At 38.9% G+C, this 20,578-nt stretch overlaps 1 protein-coding gene across 13 annotated transcripts in view; it reads right to left on the reverse strand.

Annotated features, from left to right (window-relative positions):
• The window catches only part of DGKH (diacylglycerol kinase eta), a 175,313-nt gene that overhangs the window by 77,883 nt on the left and 76,852 nt on the right, over nucleotides 1-20,578 (reverse strand). Inside the window, exon 1 of one of the 13 annotated variants that reach the window (XM_070578397.1) lies at nucleotides 14,858-14,965. The exons of 8 other annotated variants lie outside the window; for them this stretch is intronic. The gene's annotated coding sequence lies outside the window, so the exon portion shown is untranslated. Of the gene's footprint in view, nucleotides 1-14,654; nucleotides 14,971-20,578 lie in introns of those variants that run through there. 4 more of the 13 variants (XM_070578393.1, XM_070578399.1, XM_070578400.1 and 1 more) reach the window with 4 other exon arrangements.

The raw sequence follows: 20,578 nt of genomic DNA on the forward strand, positions 1-20,578 counted from the left end.
CTCACAGCTCTGCGGAGTGTCTGTGGATTAGAGAGACAATCCCAGTAAAGCACTGAGTCCAGTGTCTGTTACAAAGCCAGAGCTCAGTCAATATTAGCATCCCAATTCTTCTTAGTGCTGACAGAAATTATGTGTGTATTTACAGCTTTCTTCTACAATGTATACATTTCTTGTGTAAGTGTGGTCCACAGACAAAAGTAACATGAGCTTCAGTCAGAAATGGAGGCATTTTGCTAACAAAATAGTCACTGACTAGCAAACCACTCAAATAGGAATACTGATAATGACCTACTCCTTAGAAGATATTAGGAAAATATCAACAAATTAGCGAAAGATTGTCTTCCCTTAACTGCACTGCATCTAACCCGAACCAAAGCAGGAATATAAGATGGCAAGAGGCTTACCCAAGTCAAGAGCATCAGATCCCCTTACAACATGGAAAGAGTTCAGCATGCCATCTCTAGTAGCGATTGTGCCTAAACTACTCAAGATAGAGAGTTCCTCATTTTAACTCAGTTTTTGTTTTTTTTTTGGAGGAAGATTAGCCCTGAGCTAGCATCAGCTGCCAATCCTCCTCTTTTTGCTGAGGAAGACTGGCCCTGAGCTAACATCTGTGCCCATCTTCCTCTACTTTCTATGTGGGACGCCTACCACATGATAGCTTACCAAGCAGTGCCATGTCCGCACCCGGGATCCGAACCGGTGAACCCCAGGCCGCCAAAGCGTAGCATGTGCACTTAACCACTACGCCACTGGGCTGGATCTTAACTCAGATTTTTCACTCTGCAATGAAGGAAACTCTGCAACCTTCTCTAGTAATTTTAAATTTCCCACAACATTTTCTGTTAGGAGATTTTTATTTCTAATCTAAAATTCTTTACAACAACCTGATCACATCTGCCCTATTACAGTACTTATCGTTGTATCTTTTAGTGATTAATCCTCAACTGCCCTGACTATAACAATTTTTATTGTCTATATTTATTTTATATATTTTACATATATTTTAGGGGATATAATTTGACTTTTGTTAAAGCTGAATTAGGTATAATTATATGTCTCTTAAACACTAGGTTTGCTATACCTGAATTTGCCAACTGCTCAGTCTTAACATACCTCTTCCATCTTTCCTCATAAAATCTATATCCAACTCTTAAATTATGTATGCTGCTTTTTCTTCATTCTTCTTTTATGGAACGAAACAATTCACTTTGACAACTTAAATGTGCCAAACTGCAATGTAGTCATACATCTTAAGTGACTATTTTGAGACAGAGATACTCCCATATCTCAAAGAGCAAACTGGGACGTCTACATTCCAGAGCACAGGTCCTCAACTATGTGTGTGCACCTGAATCAAGCCAAGACTTTTCTCAAAATATACCTGACCAAGCTCCAAACTAGAATTGGCGAATCAAAATCTTGTTTTGAGGGGAGGGCTGGATAATTTGAGATATAATCTGTAGTTTGACAAAGCTACACAGGGGGTTCTGACACACACCCCTGTTTATCAACCATGAAGGGTAGTGAACGCATCCAACTTTGCCATTAGTCAAGGCAGAGTCTGGTCTAAATAATGCAAAGAAAGTATTCTTAATGTTTATGGCTCCCTATCTTCCTTTTCAGCACCCCTCTGCTCCTGAACTTCTAGTGTTGTCATCTGCCCCAAAGAGTATTCCTTTCTGTGGGACTAATCTGAAATAGCCTAGCACCTACAGCACCCCATGTGATAGGACAGAGGTCACAGGATGATGACCTCTGATGGTTGTGTTTGGCCATTCCATTTGGACCCTGAAGTCCTGTGTTGGAAAACAACAGCAAGTTAAATCCATCATATCAGACAGGCACTTTGCTCACTCATACGCTTATATTACCCAGTGGCCCCTGGAGGCATCTGAGTTTACAAGTCCTCTGTAGACTCCTTTGCCTTCTGGGGTCAATACTTCCCTATTTTATTATCTAGTTGACTCAAGCCCATCTGTTTTCCAAGATGACAATTACTGACCTAAAAGTAACTTTTCTGAGGTGTTAATAGATGATAAACACAATAAAAGATGCATATTTTCACTCAAGGGTGCTTGAATTTTAACGAAAGACTAAGAAAGGGACAATGTCACAACAAATGTATTTTTGGCACCATGACCAGAGAAAGTGCCACAGGTATTTTCAACAGATAGTTAAATTTAAACCAATAAAATAATAAAATTTTAGATTAGGAAGAGACCTTATCATACTGATGCAATACCATAAACATTCATTTTATAGCTCTGAACACTGTGGGATCTGCTTAAGTGCTCAAGAAGGAAGAGAGTAGTTCCATGAAATTCCAGAACACAAATTTCACAACATCTCAAATGATGTGAAATAACTTATAAAGATGTAATGGACTAATGATAAGACTGAGGTCAAAAGGCGATTGACACACATGCAAGAACCTCATTATTAGTCTACAGCTGGCACTCATAAAAGAAATTCTGCTAGATAGGCAGTACACTATGTAAATAGGATCCTAAATCACATTGTTTGGAAGTTGAACTAAGGTCTTCCCTATGACTTTTCAGAATGATCTAAAAATCTTTCAGATGTCTGTTTAGAATTATGTTTACATGCATACACAAACACACATACACACTCTTTACTGAGAGTCTAAGAGGATCTTTGAAAGTCATTCCACGTTTTTGGTTTTGGCTGACTGATCATCCTTCTAACTGATGAGTCATTTTAGCTGAATAACAACTTACTGGTCTTAGTGGGCATTCCTGTCATGTACACCAGAAAGTATCAAACATCCATATAGTGTCTCAAAATAAAGAGGGACGCGTTAGTCATGGACACGAGGAAGTCTGCCCCAATGCTGCTTATTTTCCTATCTAAGGAGAAGTTATCTATTGCCTGGACATAACAGCTATTTCAAAAATCAAACTGCAAATCAAGAAATTACCTAAACATTGACATAAATAATTGAGAATTCTGTAGCATAGGTACAAAATATTACTCACTTGTGACAAGATTCTACAAAAAAGTGTAAGCAATGAAAAAATAAATTCTAATGAAATTTTTTGCAAATATATAAAACAATTACTATGAGAAATCTACTAATTATAGAAAGAGAAAAGGCCTCTGGATGAGAGCAGAACATTTTTGCCAAGAGTATGTCTGTCTGTCTCTTTATCTACAGGAATACTTGACTACAGACTTATGGCAAAAGGCAGTACCTCCTTGATTCTTCAATCATCTCTGTCACTTAGGTATGGGGTTAATTTTCTTATAACTTATTGAAAAGAAAAAATAAATATAGAAGCTAAATGAGTTGTCTACAATTAGTTAACAGACTTCTTATATAAGAAGTCAACAAAAAAGTAACAGCACTGTTACAGCAAGTAAAAAAAAAAAGAAAAGATTATTCCTTCACTATAAAATACTGAATTGAGTAACTATGGTCAACTCAGTAAATCTTTTTCTTTCACAGTTTCGGAATACCCAGGCTGTGTTTGAGAAGAAAGATGGAAAAGAGGCAGAGTTAAAATGTGGCAACCATATTTTTAGGTGTGTCTACTAAAGAATGAGGGGTCAAGTACAATGACGGGAAAGATCTGCTTTAAAATACTTCAGATAAAATAGGAAAAAGAAGAGATGAAGCAAGTGTGGTAACATCTAGATAATACAGGAAGTGGGCAGTGGGGATGTGAGGGTTGATCACACTTATCCTGAGCTTGTGTGTATTTGACATTTTTCACAATTAAAAAAATATATACCCAAGCATTTGGGAATCCCAAGCAAAGCTCTTCAAGGAACTAAGGTAGGCACCTGGGCATCTTGTCTGCTTTTATGCATACGGACCCTATGCAACCCTTAGCCTTGAACTCAGCTTGCAGACCACACCCACTAGGATCCAAGTCTCTGACCGTCTACCTCCTTCTCCCATATCAAACTCAAATTAGATGAGAAATGTGGTTCCCTTGCTCAAGTGACCTAAAATGTCCACAGAAGTTAATGAAATAAAACTTCTGATCATTTGTTGAGATGGGGTGAGACGGACTGAACAGAAGAGAGCTATGCAAATCTTATGCAATCTTAATCTTGTCTTACTTCCATAATTCTTGAGCTCCAATGACTGCTTAACATTAGGGCGGTAGGCCACAAAATGTACTTCCTAATTAAGGAATCAGGGCTTCATAACAATGTCATTTTCCATGTGAATTTGATTTCTCTCTATAACCTAACATTGGATTTTTTTATTGACTTAGAGTGTCAAATATAAATAAAATATAAATTCCGATACCTGTTTCCATGAAAAAAGGAACCACAGATTTCAATGCTCTCAGTACCAATATTCTTACTACATACACACTATTTCCACAGGATCTCACATTCTGAAAAGCAAATTTTTCCTTTATTTAAATCTAAAAATCCAAAAATACTCAAATCAAAATTCTATTGAAAAGCATTTAATGAAATATTAACACAATAGAAGCATGTAAGGTGGCAGAATCCAAACACTTATCAAATGAGCGACTGAACTCAACATTATATAATTTATATATCTTAGAACCTATACAAAAACTGTACAAGAAAGTAGCCTGTTTAACATCTTTCTCGGACTACCCTGTCTTTAAGGCTTTGTTTGTGAGTAACGGTCTTAATTGTCACTTCCCAGAAGCCTCTGGTTCACCAGGGAGCCAAAGGTAGAAGGATACAGTGAAACCACAGAGGGTAAAGCCAGCCCCTCTGAGGCCTCAGGGAGCCTACCAAGAAAGGCTTTAAGTGTTACTTTGTGGTATCCCATTACATCATTTATAATAAACCACTGTTTCTTTAAAGACTAATAAAGTTTGGATCCAAGTCAGTAGTAAAAGGCTCTTCCAATTCAAACAACCTATAGTTATTAATGTTGAGTCAATCCCTATTGTATTGGTTTCCTGTTGATGCTGTAACAAATTATTCTCTTACAGTTGTGGTGGTGAGAAGTTTAAAATCAAGTTGTTCAGAGGGCTGCATTCCTTCTGGAGGCTGTAAGGGAGAATCTATTTCTTGGCTTTTTCAGCTTATAGACGCTGCCTGCATCCCTTGGCGCATGGCCCCTTCCTTGCACATTCCAACCTTCTGCTTCCATAGCCACGTCTTCTCTGACTCTGATTCCTCTTGTCTTCTGCTTCCCTCTGATTACATGATTATAATCACATAAGGATCCACATGCAAACATCTTTGGGGTTCATTATTCAGCCTACTACACCTACAAAATAACTACAACACAATTATAATTTTTGATATTGTAATAACGAACTGGTATATCAATGACACCTGTAATCCACTTTCTTATTATATTCATAATTTCAATTAATGTCCATGGATGCAAACTTTTCTTCAAAGTAATTTATAATTAAATTCATTAAAAATAGGACACTCAAGAGGTTCTAATGTTGATAAGTACACAGAATGATTACTCCCGCAGCATCTTACATTTTCAAAGTGCTTTGCTGTCAATAAGGTCACATAATTTTCTTATTTAGTCTTCCGTATAACTGGCCTGAACGATAGATAAAAAGAAATTCATCTTGCTTAAAATGGCAAACTCAGTAAGCAGGAGAGCCAGAGTGCACAGTCAGGCCTTCTGACTTCAAATCACAGCTTCTGTTGCCTATTAAACCAGACAAGAGGGGCTGGCCCCGTGGCCGAGTGGTTAAGTTCGCGCACTCCGCTGCAGGCGGCCCAGTGTTTCGTTAGTTCGAATCCTGGGTGCGGACATGGCACTGCTCATCAGACCACGCTGAGGCGGCGTCCCACATGCCACAACTAGAAGAACCCACAACGAAGAATACACAACTATGTACCGGGGGGCTTTGGGGAGAAAAAGGAAAAAATAAAATCTTTAAAAAAAAAACCAGACAAGTGAGGTCTTTCCTCAGTTGCCTTTATGTGGACCACAGAATCCTAGTGAAAGCACACGTATTGTGCTGTAATTTGACATTTGTGGCTCTAAAACATCAACTGTTACCAAAACAATTATGCCAATAGAAAATAAAAGGGCTAAGATAGAGAAAGTTTCAGATTAGCAATAACAAGATAAGTTTTCCTGTAAAAACTTTCAAAATAATTAAGCTATAACTTCATTTAGCTACACAATAATAGCAATTTTGTTGTCAGTGCCATCGAGTCGACTCCAACCCCTGGTGACCCTGTGTACAGCAGAGTGGAACCCTGCCCGGTCTTTCTGTACCATCCTCTCACCTTCCTACACTCTACCAGACAATGCCCCACTGCTGTTCACAGGGTTTTCATGGCCAATTTTTTCAGAAGTGGGTGGCCAGGTGGCCAAGTCCTTCTTCTTAGTCTGTCTTAGTCTGGAAGCTCCACTGAAACCTGTCCACCATGGGTGACCCTGCTGGTATTTGGAATACCAGTGGCATAGCTTTCAGCATCACAGCAACATGCAGCTGCCACAGTATGACAACCTACAGATGAGTGGTGTGGTTCCCCAGTAGAGAAACGAACCCAGGCCACAGCAATGAGAGCACCAAATCTTAGCCACTGGACCACCAAATAACAGCTATAACTGTATCTTATTACTACAAATATATGTGGTTCACCAAAACTGGTTTTAAAACAATCTAAAAACTGATCAGACCAAAATCAATTAATATTTAGACTTCCAAACAAACATACTTCACAACTACAAAAGGTAAATAAAAGAATTCAAAACTACAAAGCAAGCCACACAATTCAGCAGCGTAATTCTACGCAGTTTGCGAGCTCCCCTTGAGTCCAACACCCAAGTGTTTGAAAAACAGAGTTTACTAACTTTCCCCCCGATAGCCTTATCTAAGAAGGTCTCCACTTTCATTCTCCACCATAACATGCTATTCTTCCTTTGCAGCACTTTCCTCCACTTGTTTTAACAATTGATTATTTTCTGACTCTGCCCACTTCATGTCTGTTTCACAACTGTATTCTAAAAGCCAAACACACTCCCAGCACAGAGTATACTCATGTCTTAAGTGATGGGTAAAGATGACGGGTTGGATAAGCTATAATATTTTGAGGAAATGCTGAAGGCTACCTATTGTGATAGTTTAAAACTTGCACTCTCTATTTGAACCCATCCATCAAATCATTCATTCATTCACTATAAAATGTAGAGTGCCTATTTTATGTCAAGTGATGTTGCAGCCCTGGGGACAGAGAGATGAAATACCTAGTCCTTTCACTCAAGGAGCTCATGGTACAATGGGGAACGTAGATAAGTACAGTCATGCATTGCTTAATGACGGGGATACATTCTGAGAAATGCATTATTACGCAATTTTGTCACTGTGCAAACATCATACAGTGTACTTACACAAACCTAGATGGTATAGCCTACTGCACACCTAGGCTATATGGTAGTAATCTCATGGGACCACAGTCATATATGCAGTCTGTCCTTGACTTAAACGTCATTATGTGGTACATGACTGTAAACCTGATTTCAGAATAATAGGTCCCTTTCATCATCTTACAAACCACTTAGCTCAGCTTAAAAAAATCCTTTAAGATCTAAATTTTTATTTATTTATTTATTTATTTTTTGTTGTTGTTGAGGAAGATTCACCCTGAGCTAACAGCCATCACCAAACTTCCTGGCTGATGGCTGATGGGTGGTGTAGGTCCATGCCACGGATCTGAACCCGAGAACCTGGGCTGCTGAACCAGAGCATGCCAAACTTAACTACTACACCGCTGGGCCAGCCCTAAATCCTTATCTACGCTCTCTGCACTCAGGGTGCAACAAGAATACAGTGAAATGGCAGCTAACCAAGACCAAAAGATCAGAGAAAGCTTTGTGAGAGAAGATGATACCCAAACAAGGAAAGATGAAGGGCAAATAAGACTTCCAGTGTATTTCTATGTGGAGGGAGCCAGAGGGTGGGGAAAGGAAGGAAGGGATATTGCAAACCTAGGGTCACACAAACACAGAGATGGAGAAAGGTCAAGGGAAGGACTGGGTATTAAAAGGCGAACATGATAACCGCTACACTACAAAAACACAACCTAGAGACTAGATGTTCTAAGTAGTGTGATATGACAATCACAGGTTGAAGGAAAAAAGAGAAGAAAGAGAGGTAATTATGAAAACCCTTTTGGCCATGCTAAGGAGTATGGATTTGATCCTAAAAGTGACAGAGCATTACTACAGGGCTTTAAGCAGGGAAGAGACACGAATAATTTGTTTTAGAAAGATAATTCTGGTGGCAATGTCGAGGGTCAGCTCGGTGGTCGGGAGACATGGTAGGAGACTCAAACTGCGGGAAGAGAATGACAGGACATGAGCTCAGGGTGGCAGTGGGGCTGCTGTGTACAGGAGCATCCCATGAAGATCTGAGCAGACGATAGGGATAAAAAGGATTTAATAGCTTTTTCAGAGGCAGAATTAATGGGACTTGGTGACTAACTGGCTGTGAGGAGTGACAATGAAGGAGCAGTTTAGATGACTCCAGCTTTCATGTTTGGAATGAAAATAAGCTTCTGAGTCCAAAATAGTTACCATTTACGGAGTAACTATAACAGGCCAGGACCTGTGTGTGCTAAATTATGTTTTATACATAAATTATATTATATATAAATTATATATTGTGTGTATATATATATATATATATATATATATACATAATAGAGAGAAAGCGAGAAGAAACAGCAGAAAAGGCTGCACATGCTGCTCACTTTTTCTCCCCTTAAAAATAATCAGGGCAACTGCACAGTTATATCTCAATCCTGTACATTTGTGTGCATTCTTTAAAGAGGAGCAAGAGAGGTGACACAAAGGTGCTGGTAAAATAATTAATAATGATTCATTTACTAATGTAGGTCTCTGAAAACCAGGCACCTTCAGAGAACAAAATATTGAAAAGATATATAATCATATACGTATAGCATTGTATTTGAAGTATTCCTCTGTACATGGGAAACTGGGAGGGTTTTTTTAGCATTAATTGTAATAACAAGGATCACAGTGATTTCAGGAATTATTTATGCAGGCTGTCACACACACTTCCACTGTAAATTAGCGGTGAATATTAGTTAATGGACACATTAAAAGTTGTACCATTCATTTAATATTTTCAGACTGTACCAGAGATGGGAACAATGCATTAGCCTCATTCCCTTGGCACAAGCTCTTTTGGGTTGTGACCATAAATTGCTTTGTACAGGGTAGGTATGTAATGGGAAATTTCAAAACAAAATAATTATCCTGTTTGTACCAGTCACCACAAAACTAAAATATTTCTAAAACCTAAATTTTCCATTACACCATAATCACATTTAAGGAACAGAGAAGATATTTGAATATGCTGGAAACTTGAAAAGAGCCACGAAAATGATACCAAAAAAGTACTTTAAGCCATTTTAGTAGTTTTTAAAGCATCTCTCTCAGTTGTCTGCAAGACATCACCAGGATATCTTACCATCATTTCAAATTCACAATGTCCAATTCACAATGTCTTCACTCCCACAAACCTTTTATTCTCATTTTCTACCCTTAATTAAAGGCATCATTTATATATCAATCCTCCCAAATTCAACAACTCAATGTTGGTTTCCTCCTTTCCCTTCTCCCTTCCCTTTAGTCACAGCTCTCTGTTCTTTCCCACAAGATCTCTCACCGACCCCTCCTTCCCTCCCATTGCAGACAGTCTGATGTGTACCCTCATCATGGTTTCCTTGGACACTGTAGCAGTGTCCAAGTCGGGCTTCCTGGAAATCCATCACTCTTGTCAAATGCATCTGATAGGAAGCTGCCAGAAGGGGCTCCTATGTAGCACTTTAAAAGTTTCTGAATAGGTAATACACATTTGTGAGAAAAAATTCAAAATATATTTAGAACGAAAAGTATATTTCCCTCCTAAGCCTACCCGCAGCTACTGAGTTCCCTTCCTGAAGGCAAATAAATATTTGTCAACTTCTGCGTATCTCTCCAGAGATATTCTCTGCACATACAACAAATATATGGTCTTTTGAGTTTTAAATGCATGCGTGTCCACACATACACATACACACACAGAGTGACATTTTACATACATGCATACCCTTCCAGATCTGGCTTTTCCCACTGAATAAAATTTGGAGTTCAGTGCGTACTGTTACATGTAGAGCTGATTCATTTTTTTCATCGTTGCATGACATTCTACTGTGCGATATATTTCATAACTCATTTCTACCAGTCTCTAACTGCACATTTGGATCGTTTCCAATCTTTTGAACTTACAATGTGTAATAAATATCCTTGTACATATGTCTTTTCACTTGTGAACAGTACATTTCACTACCCCCGCTAATTCTGGATGACGTGGGCAGTGAAGGCATTGATGAATCTAAAGACTTGAAAAATCTTTCTTTACAATCTATCCTGTCAAGTGTGTATCTTGATCATATTGTGTTAAACCTCAGGTTAAAATCTTTTAGAAGTTTTTCAACAGTCATTGGGAGGATAGTCATGTCAGTCCTTCCTGGTGCGCATGCTTCAACTTATGCTGAAAAGAGATACTATCTAAAACATCATCACACGAACAACACTTCACCTGTACACGCACAGAAAAAACCCTGGATTCTTACAAAAGGTCCCCAAGAGAAAAGTTTTAGCTGCTTTGTCCTGACAGCTTTTCTCACATTATAAGCCTAACATAAAAGGCAGCTCTAATAATATTGTTGAGCAACTGTGAAAAATTAATTAATGATTGTTAGACTCCTTTATTGATGGAACTCTGAAAAAGAAAATGGCTAAGGTTTGTGCAGAAACCAGATCAGAGAGGGCAAATACTCAACCCTTATTAACACGACACATATAGAACATACAGACATATAGACATATAGAACAGACAGACAGACAACACATAGAATACTACAATTCTTCTCACTTGAAATATCAGTGGCAGGCCTACGTGATACCAGTTACTACCCCAGTAGAGACCTACCATGAGATGCTCATACGAAACAGTGTTGTGCTGCTAGATTATTACAAAGCATTAGTAAAGTGGGTCAAAGCATCCCATTTGCAGAGACGAGAAATCCTACCAGCTGATCCGGACAGATCGTGTCACTAGGCCACACCCAGTGTCTGGATCACTCAACCTTGCTGGAAGGGGCCTAATTAAGTTCTGATGTCAAGGGCCAGGTTACATATAGCCATGCCTTCTACTCTAAGAGGTCAACTCTATTTAATAGTTTCTCGATACTGATGTTTTTCTCCAAGACTTAAAGACCAATTTCTGCCTTGAGTGTCATACCAGTGGGGGCAGCTTACCATAAGCTTCTGAAAGCATCCTAAGACAGCTATCCAACCCTTCATAAACCCTGATCAGCTGACACAAACCGAGTGCCAGGACTGTCCAAAAGCCTTCAGATTGGCTACCAGCAAGTCTCTTTCTGTGACAACCAACAAAACACGAAAACCTCCAACTGGATGGCACTCAACCTACCTGTTGTCAACAGGAAAATCGTGCTTCGGGCTTCATTTGTCTATTGTTGGCTAGATCGCAATTTGTCTCCCGTAAGTACAAACCTACCTTTGCCTTCATGCATTGAGATTTGGTCTTGGCCAAGTTTAAACTGGGTCCAGAGACCACAGACATGTTGAAGGCAGATGAAAATCTCTTTTAAACCACTGTCAGAAATTAAATTCTTACCTGAGACTTGTCACAATGCAGAGGGCATTCCAAATTGCTAATCCTCTCTCTTCCAATAAAGATAATTAGCTTAATGACCACCACAAGAACTGACATTGTGCGACAACAAGTACTCTAATCATCGCTGGCTGGTACACTGTTCTACATAAACTTTCTTCTCACTTGTAAGGTAATGAATATTCACCAGGAATGGCAACATTAAAGTAAATCCTATTTAAAATGACAGTTACTGTTATTGTACTCATAATTATAGGGATTTGAAAATTCCAATATGCTATTCATTCTCATGGAAAGAGCACAAGCCTTAAATATTAACTATGCTACTTGTTAGCTATATAAATTTACAAAATTAAGTTCTCTGAAACTCATCTCTTCATTTGAAGGGAAGGAATAACTACTTCATGGGTTTAATGAGATAATAATGTGAGATGTAAGATAAAAAGTACCTGCTATTTGCTCATTACTCTTTCTTGTGGGTTATAAAATAAACTGAAGAGGTTGTAAAAATAAATAATCATTTATTTTCCTCATCTATACTACAAACACCTTAAAACTTTACATCTTGTAGAAGAATAGGCTTTCCTTAGTACTGTTTTCATATTTTAACATTTAAGACAAACAAAATTATTTTAATATTTTTTTAGAAACAACAGATGGGTTGGGGTTGGCCCAGTGACGTAGTCCTTAAGTTTGCCCACTCCACTTTGGCAGCCCAGGATTCACGAGTCTGGATCCAGGGCACGGACCTACACACCATACATGAGGCCATGCTGTGGTGGCATCCCACATACTAAATAGAGGAAGACTGGTCTGGGCCTTAAGCTGTAAGACGGTGTGTAATCCCTTCTCTTTCCTATAACCTGTAATGGGCCCCTGTGATGGCACAGTCTCCAGTCCCAGCAGGGAGGCAGTTCCTTGTTTTCTGTATCTCAAGAATACTATTCCAAGGCCACATATTGTAAAAACAGAGATCTATTCCTGGAAGCTTTAATACATTTTTAAAATGTGGTACTCAATTCTTCTTATTCATGACTGTATATCCAGAATCTAGCACAATGTCTGATACATATAGCAAGCTCTCAATAAATATTTGTTAAATGAATAAATGAATGACTGTCTCAGGGAAGGTTCTGGAAGTAGGGCATGAGGTGGAGACTGGGCTGCTGTGCAACAGCGTAGGCAGGTAGAAAAAGTACTGGAAGCAGCAGGTTGCAGGTCACTGACCAGAAGTGCCATGTTCTCGCCGAGTCGTGGATCTTCAGCAACGCCAGGACAGGGCAAGGGGAAAGTGCTAATGCCAAGCAGAGCAACTTAACATGGTACCCTGCTTGGATCTCCAGGGACACGGTTCTGAGATGATGAGCTGTCACTCCCAATCTACCGATAGTGAATATTCACACCATGACAGATCCTTTGATGAAACTATCTATGCGCTGTTCCTCCCATGGTCTGATTATGCAAGCAAGCCCCAGGTTCCCAGAGCTCCAGAGTTGCCAGAATACTCAAGGACATGCTCACTGGTTCTTGACTTACTTTAGAAAGTCCCTTTGAAAGACTTATGGGAAGGTCACTAGTGAAGGTGAGACTTGAGGAAATCTATTGGAAAGGTTCATGGAAGAGCACAAGCGAAGGTGGAGGCAAAGGCACAGCTCTTCCACCTACAGCTTATTTCCACTCCAAGACTTCAGTCTAGCTACACAAGGACCAATGGCTTCTTATCTCCCAGGACTTTGCTCTGAGGAAGCCCAAAATAACTTTAAGAAGTATTTCTCTTGGTTATATTCTTGGAAAAGATGCTATATCCGTACATGAAAAGAAAAAAAAATGATATACCCACAAAAACAATGAGAAGCTATTTCATTTCTAAAAGCCTGATGTCTAAGTTATAGAAAAAAAGAATACAAATTTCAAACTTAACTTATAAGTTATCAGTTTTCATATAAAAACATCTAATCTACATATAAATCAATTTTAAAAGGCAAAACAACCACTCAAACTTCATTAATGTGGTATCATTTTAGAGTGCTATAAAATATTTTAACCAACATATAAATAAAAAATATGAGGTTTGCCAGTATCAAGTATCTAATAATTACGTGGGACCACTGCAATGATTAACCCTAAGCAAGAATCATATTTGTAAGGCTTATTGTTGGTATAAAAACTATCTGAGGGGGCCAGCCCGGTGGCGCAGCAGTTAAGTGCACATGTTCTGCTTCCCAGCAGCCCGGGGTTGCCGGTTCAGATCCCAGGTGCAGACATGGCACCGCTTGGCAAAAGCCATGCTGTGGTAGGCATCCTACATGTAAAGTAGAGGAAAATGGCCACGGATGTTAGCTCAGGGCCAGTCTTCCTCAGCAAAAAGAGGAGGATTGGCAGTAGTTAGTTCAGGGCTAATCTTCCTCAAAAAAAAAAAACTGAGGGGCTGGCCCCGTGGTCGAGTGGTTAAGTTCGTGCGCTCCGCTGCAGGCGGCCCAGTGTTTCGTTGGTTCGAATCCTGGGCACGGACATGGCACTGCTCATCAAACCACGCTGAGGCAGCATCCCACATGCCACAACTAGAAGGACCCACAATGAAGAATATACAGCTGTGTACCGGGGAGCTTTGGGGAGAAAAAGGAAAAAATAAAATCTTTAAAAAAAAATAATAAAAAAACTGAGTCATGATATAAAGATTTCAACAAGGATATAAATATTCACGGGTATATTATAATCCAACATCATGGGGGGAAAATTAGGAAACTGTGTTCTCTAAGCTAAAACTTCAAATGACACTTTTCTCCCAAAGAAAAACTAGAGTTTACAAATAGCATTCATTCCTTCATTCAACAAGACACATTCCTTCATTCATTCAACAAATATTTATTGTCTTTCCTCTCTGTCCTAGGCCCCGTGTTAGCCTTGGGGATTCAGCAGTGAAGAAGACATAGTCTTCGTGCTTGCAAGGAAGTTTCAGCCTCTACCATCTCCCCACCACCCCCTCCCACATACACACACCATGCAGAGATCTCTCCAACAGCATTCTTGAAGGATGGTTACTTAGCTCTTGCTGTGTGGAATACCGAGACAGTGTGTGTAAAGCATCCAGCATAGTGACCAGCAATCTCTAAGTCCACTCCACCTTGCCTACTTCCAAGAAACCCAAAGAAGTGAGGGCCCAAAATTCTCTACTAGTTGTGCACAGCTATTAGCCATCCAACCTTGAGAAATTCACATCAGCACTCTGAACCTGACTCTGCTCTGAGATGTCTCTCCTTGAAGCCTCCTTTCAGTTCACAGGGATTGAGATGACTAGAGATTTCTAATAATGGGCGGAGCCATTACCTCACAAGGGGCCTGTTCTATCAGATGACTCAAGTCAGAAAGTTCTCTTTCATGCAGAGTTGAAATTTTACCCCAGGAATTCAACCACAGATCTTTGTCCTGCACACTGCAGGAACACAAAACCTGTCCACTGTCTCTTAAACATGGTAATTCCTCAAATATTAAAAATACATGTCATATTTCCCCAAATCTTTAAAATAAAAAGTGCCCTTTAAGGTCAATCAAGGCCGTGATTCCAAGATCTTTTTACAATATTGGTTCCCTTCCTCTGTGAGCTCTTTAGTCAACATTTCTATTTAAATTGTAGTGCCCAAAATAAAATGTAATATTCTAGATTTGTAGCACAACCAGCAAGTGCTTGCTGTACATCTGGTAATACAACATAGGGCTCTATGGTTGACCTGGAGAAGAGAAGACACAAAAATGAACACGTAAAATACAATTAAAGGGATACTATCTGAACCACACTCATTTAAAACTCCACAATAAAGAGGCATGATAGCAGAGTGGTCAAGAGTACACAGTGAGGTCAGACAACCCAGATGGGTTCAGATTTTAGCTATTTACACTAGATATTAAGATCTCTGTTTCAGATTCTTCAACTATAAAATGGAGAGCATAACAGTATCTACCTCATAGGACTAATATAAAGAATTGAAGGAGCTATCAGGCATAAAGCAGTTAGAAGAGGCACATAGTAGTTACCATAAATACTATCAGATAAAGTAGGCAACTCATTTATCTAAGTGATTATTTATTTAGGTGATTATCTAAATACGGGTTGTGTGATATGCATTCACTAATAACATGAAAAGAAAATAACTTTTGGTTACTTCCCTTGTAACTAAACATTGAGATATTCATGGATAAAAGTAAACTGACACTTTCTTAGGGTTAAAGGACGTGATATCTCTCTTAAGAGAGAGGATGAACTGAACTATGTTATGAGAGAGGAAGCTAAGAGGTAAACAGAATAAACAGAAGGTAAACATTAAAGAAATAAGTTCTTAGGAACATTTTTCCCCTCCCACGAACACACAGCCAGCTCATTTCAATTGTACAATGAATACACAATGTTCAGCATTTTATGTGCTGTAAGAGTATATTCTCTTTATTGGTTTGTTTTTATGTCTACTTTTTAAGATCTCACCAGAAGAATCATAATCTAACGTTAATCAGCTTTCAGTCATGTCCACTGCGGCAAGTGACCCTAAACATATGAACTAAAATGACTCTTTGTTGCAGTGCTTATTTAGTTCTAAAAATAAGTGATACCACGTGGTATCTGCGTTTCGTACGACTGAATAAACCAGCACGGATGTGTAATAAACGGTGGGATTTCACACACACTTGTAGACCACTCCCTAAAAATGTTGAGGGTGAGTAAATAAACCAAATGAATTACCTCTGTATTTCTCTCTAGTTAAAAAAAAAAAGACACACTTTCTTATAAACTTCCATAATAAGTTTTAACAAGGACAGTACAATAATTTCTTTGAAACAATGACTCATTTGTTTAAGGGTTAGCCTAATATTCATTAAAATTTAAAGAAGAGAGTCATTTGAACAGCACACTTTGAAAGCCTAACATGTACCACGTGATTGTGACGACTTTCAAATCATTAAAAGGCTCTTCTTTAGCAAATACCATTTACCTAACAAGGTACGATTGTAGTTTCATTCATTACAGAATGGTTGCTTTTCCCAATAACACTTATTAATCTGAGGTAAAAGTGGAAATAAATCTTCACTACCTCTCTGAAAGACAGGCAGGATGGAATGTTTTCTCAAGATAAAGGTCATTCATATTCTCCTTCAAAGTTCCCAAACTTTTAGAACTGGCAACATACTGTCACTTGTGAAGGAAATAGAGAGATGATAACTTCAGAATAACAATAGCCACCAACATTTATTAAACTCCATCTGCTCATCACTGTGCAAGGTATTTTAGGGCATCATCACATTTAATTCAATCCTCATAACCCTATGAGGCAGGTACCATTGTTACCCTCAATACAGGTGAGGACACTGGGATTCAGAGGGGTTGAATAATTTGTCCAAGGTCACGTAACCAAACACGACCAAGCCAGGACCCAAATCCAGGCTGTTTGACTTCATAGTTGAAGCTCTGCAACTGGATAAATCAAAAAAAGCTGGGGAATATATTGTGATCAGTGGGAAAGAGACACAGGGAGCAGGAGATGTGGGAAGAAAGAGAGGGGAGGCAAAAACTATCCAGAGGTAAAGAATACTGTGTGAAAAGAAAGAGCCCTGGATTAAACATCAGGAGGTCTGGGATCCCCTTCCTGGGGGGGCACAGTGTAACCAAGGAGAAATAATTCTTCTCGCCATATATAAGAAGAAGAGAATTTTTCTCTCTAATATAAGAACACATTCACATAAACACAGAGGTGCGTTAAAGATAAAAATGTTAAAATGAAAACAAAACGCCATACAGATATCAATAAAATAAAGAAAATGAACAATTAAAAAGTGAACAAAAAAATTAAGAACGCATTCTCAATTTTCCAATCATTGAAAATGCCATGGTAGAACTTAAACTACGAATAAATTGTGATGAACATTAATTAAGCCTAAAGACTTATAAAATGCCAATAACGCTGCCAGGGATTGTCCTTTTCATTCCCCGGTCACATCACTGACACTTAATGTCACAGAAAACGCTTTCAACGTTAGTAGGTTTTGTTGTCGTCGTCGTTGTTGCCTATTGAAGAAGACACTTGTAAAACCAAAAACACAAACCCTGGTCAAAATTAGTCTGATTTAAGGTAATTAAAAAGTATATATGTATGTGTATGTGCACACATATATATTTTTCAATTTATCATATCTATTTATTTCAACATTGTGAGACTTGGAGCAGAAGAACCCAGTCATGCTGTCCAACCAACAGAAACTGTGAGAAAATAAATGGATGTTGTTTTAAGCCACTAAGTTTGTAATAATTTGTTATGAAGCAATAGAAAATTAACACAACACCTGAGGTGATAAAGACAATCAGAAAAACAAGACTATAACTAACTCCAGGAATGGGAACATAGGCCTGTGCAAGACAGGAAAAGACATCATCAGGTAGGGAGGTTTCACCCACATCCGCAAATCCTTTGATGCTCATAGTGTCTGTGTTCCCTTTCCTTGAAGCTCAGCCAGCCTTGGTGACTTGCTCACAACCAAGAGAATGAAGTAGAAATGATGCTAAGTAACCTCCCAGGTTAAGTCAGTTTCTGCCCTGCTCTCTAGAACACACACTCTAGAACCTGTTTCTCTAGAGAGTTTGGCATTGGGTTTCTGGGCAAAGCACAGCTTTTCCATTTTCTGTGTACTAATTATAGATTTTCCATTTACTGTTGCCCCTTGTCAATATATCATCCTTAGACACTTCAAGGAGAGGAGGAGTGCCTGTAGTGAAGCAGAATTTGATCATTCCTGAATTCTCCAGCTGTAACACCACCAAACTACTCCATTAACCTCTGACGTGAACTAGCCAGAATAACAGCATCGGTAGCAGTCACTCAATCCAGGAAGGCGGGATATTTAAATATTTAAACATAGGGAGGATTGTCAATTACTGATTGAAAACATATCTCTTATTTTAGTCTCCTCATTCTTTAGTCCAAAAAACTTCAAAAATAATGTTGAGTTGAGTGAAGAAATTTCTTGAAAATATTCCAACAAAAAGTTTTCTCATGTCTAAAATAAACTTTCATCTTACTAACTAAATCAACAAATACTTATGTATAAGGTACTATGAGGTTAAAAAGATATGACAGAGTCTCTGCTCTCAAGGAGGTTATAATAAACATAAGTACCTAACTAAATGGGCAGAATATCGTACTTTCCATAAGAAAGGTACAAGAGAGATTGCACGCAGTTGGAGGTCCAAGAAAGAGCTGTACAAAGGATTTGAATAACCTCTCCCACACCCAAGCTTGTCAGTTCCCTTTATCTTTATCTACTCCAATGCCCTAGACCTTGTCTTCACCTCAAATTGTTCCATCCTTCAAATCTGGAATTTTGGAACCCTCTTTCAGACTACACTCTAGATCCCTGTTGGGGTAAACCTTTATTCCCCCCACTTCCATCAGTCTCCCTAGAGGGGAGAGGACTATTGTTCACTCCCTACCCCACCTTTACTTGGGAGGAAATAATAATAAGCAAGATTTTGGCCTTAAGCCTCCAACAATTTATCAGAAGCTCTGTTTTTAGTGGTTACTGCATCCTGTTCAGCCATTAATAAAGCTGTCCCTTACTGCTTGTGTTTCATTCTCAAAAACTGAGAACTCAGAGAAGAAAGATGGATAAGTTATTGATCCTAAAACATCCAGCAATCCTTTTATATTTCTGTCTAATATGCCCTATAAACCATCAACCCTGGATCAATTCAGCTGTGGTTATTTACCCCCATAGTAAACAAAATGCTATAGGCATAGGAATTAAGAACATTATTCAACTTGATCTCTAATATTTGGTAGACACTATTTACTACCTAGTAATTTTCTGCAGGTACCTGTTCAGTTTCAATTCTCATTTTCTATAGAAGCCACTCCAAACTCACCTAAACTCTTACTCATAGCAGATAACCCTGTCTTCAATTTCATGGAGAAAATAGTAGTATTTGGGTTTGAAATACATGAACTTCCTGCCCACATCTACTTCCATAAGCTTTCTGTCTCCTGTTCAAGGTGAATCTCTTAACCTGTTCTCTGGTTCCTGTGCCCTTCAGCTTACTCAGCAATCATGCTCCATCAATTATTCCCTCTCTCCTGAAGCTTCAACTTTTGATTCTAACAAACCTTTCCTCTCTTCATATAGACACACTCAAAACCCATTTTAAAAACAAAGCAAAAGAGCAACAACAAAAAAACCACAGCTCTCTCTTCCAGGCTGAACATTCGTCTCACCATACTTGTTCTTCTTTTAACCATCAAGCTTTTAGGAAAGTAATCTACCCTGGCTTCTCTGCCTTTCCCCCTTGCATTCGCACGGCAGCCTAATACATGTCACCTCGCCACTGAAACTACACATAGCAATGTGACCAAAGTTAACAAATTCAACACACGCTTTTCATTTCTTCTTTGACTTGACCTCTCTACAGTATTTGATGTTTAACAACTTCCGTCTTGAAACTCTCTTCCACTGGCTTTTCATAACTTCACTGCCTCCTGATGCTCCTTCCATACTTCAGAATGCTCTCTCTCAGTCTTCACTGGTCAAACCTTAAATTTTAACATTTTCCCAGGATTCTATTCTTGGCTTTCTTCTCCTTGAACTAAACTCTCCCTGGGGAGTGAGGAGGGGGAGGAATATTTACCCCATGAACCGTCCCACATGTCCATACCTCACTAAGACTAAATCTGAATTCATTTGCTTCCTCTCCCACCCTAACCCCTACCAGTGCTTCTCTCTGTCATGGCACTGCTCTGTATTTGTTTATCTGTATGTCTTCCCTGCCCTGGCACGCCTGCAAGATGGACACGACTGTCAACGGTGGTGGCTTCCTAGAGTAGGGACTGGGAGTGTAGATGGGGGCAACAACACAGCAAGAGCTATGCATCTTAGAGGACCGAGAACATGTA

This window comes from Equus przewalskii, chromosome 16, assembly GCF_037783145.1.
Source record: "Equus przewalskii isolate Varuska chromosome 16, EquPr2, whole genome shotgun sequence".
Taxonomy (NCBI): Eukaryota; Metazoa; Chordata; class Mammalia; order Perissodactyla; family Equidae; genus Equus; species Equus przewalskii.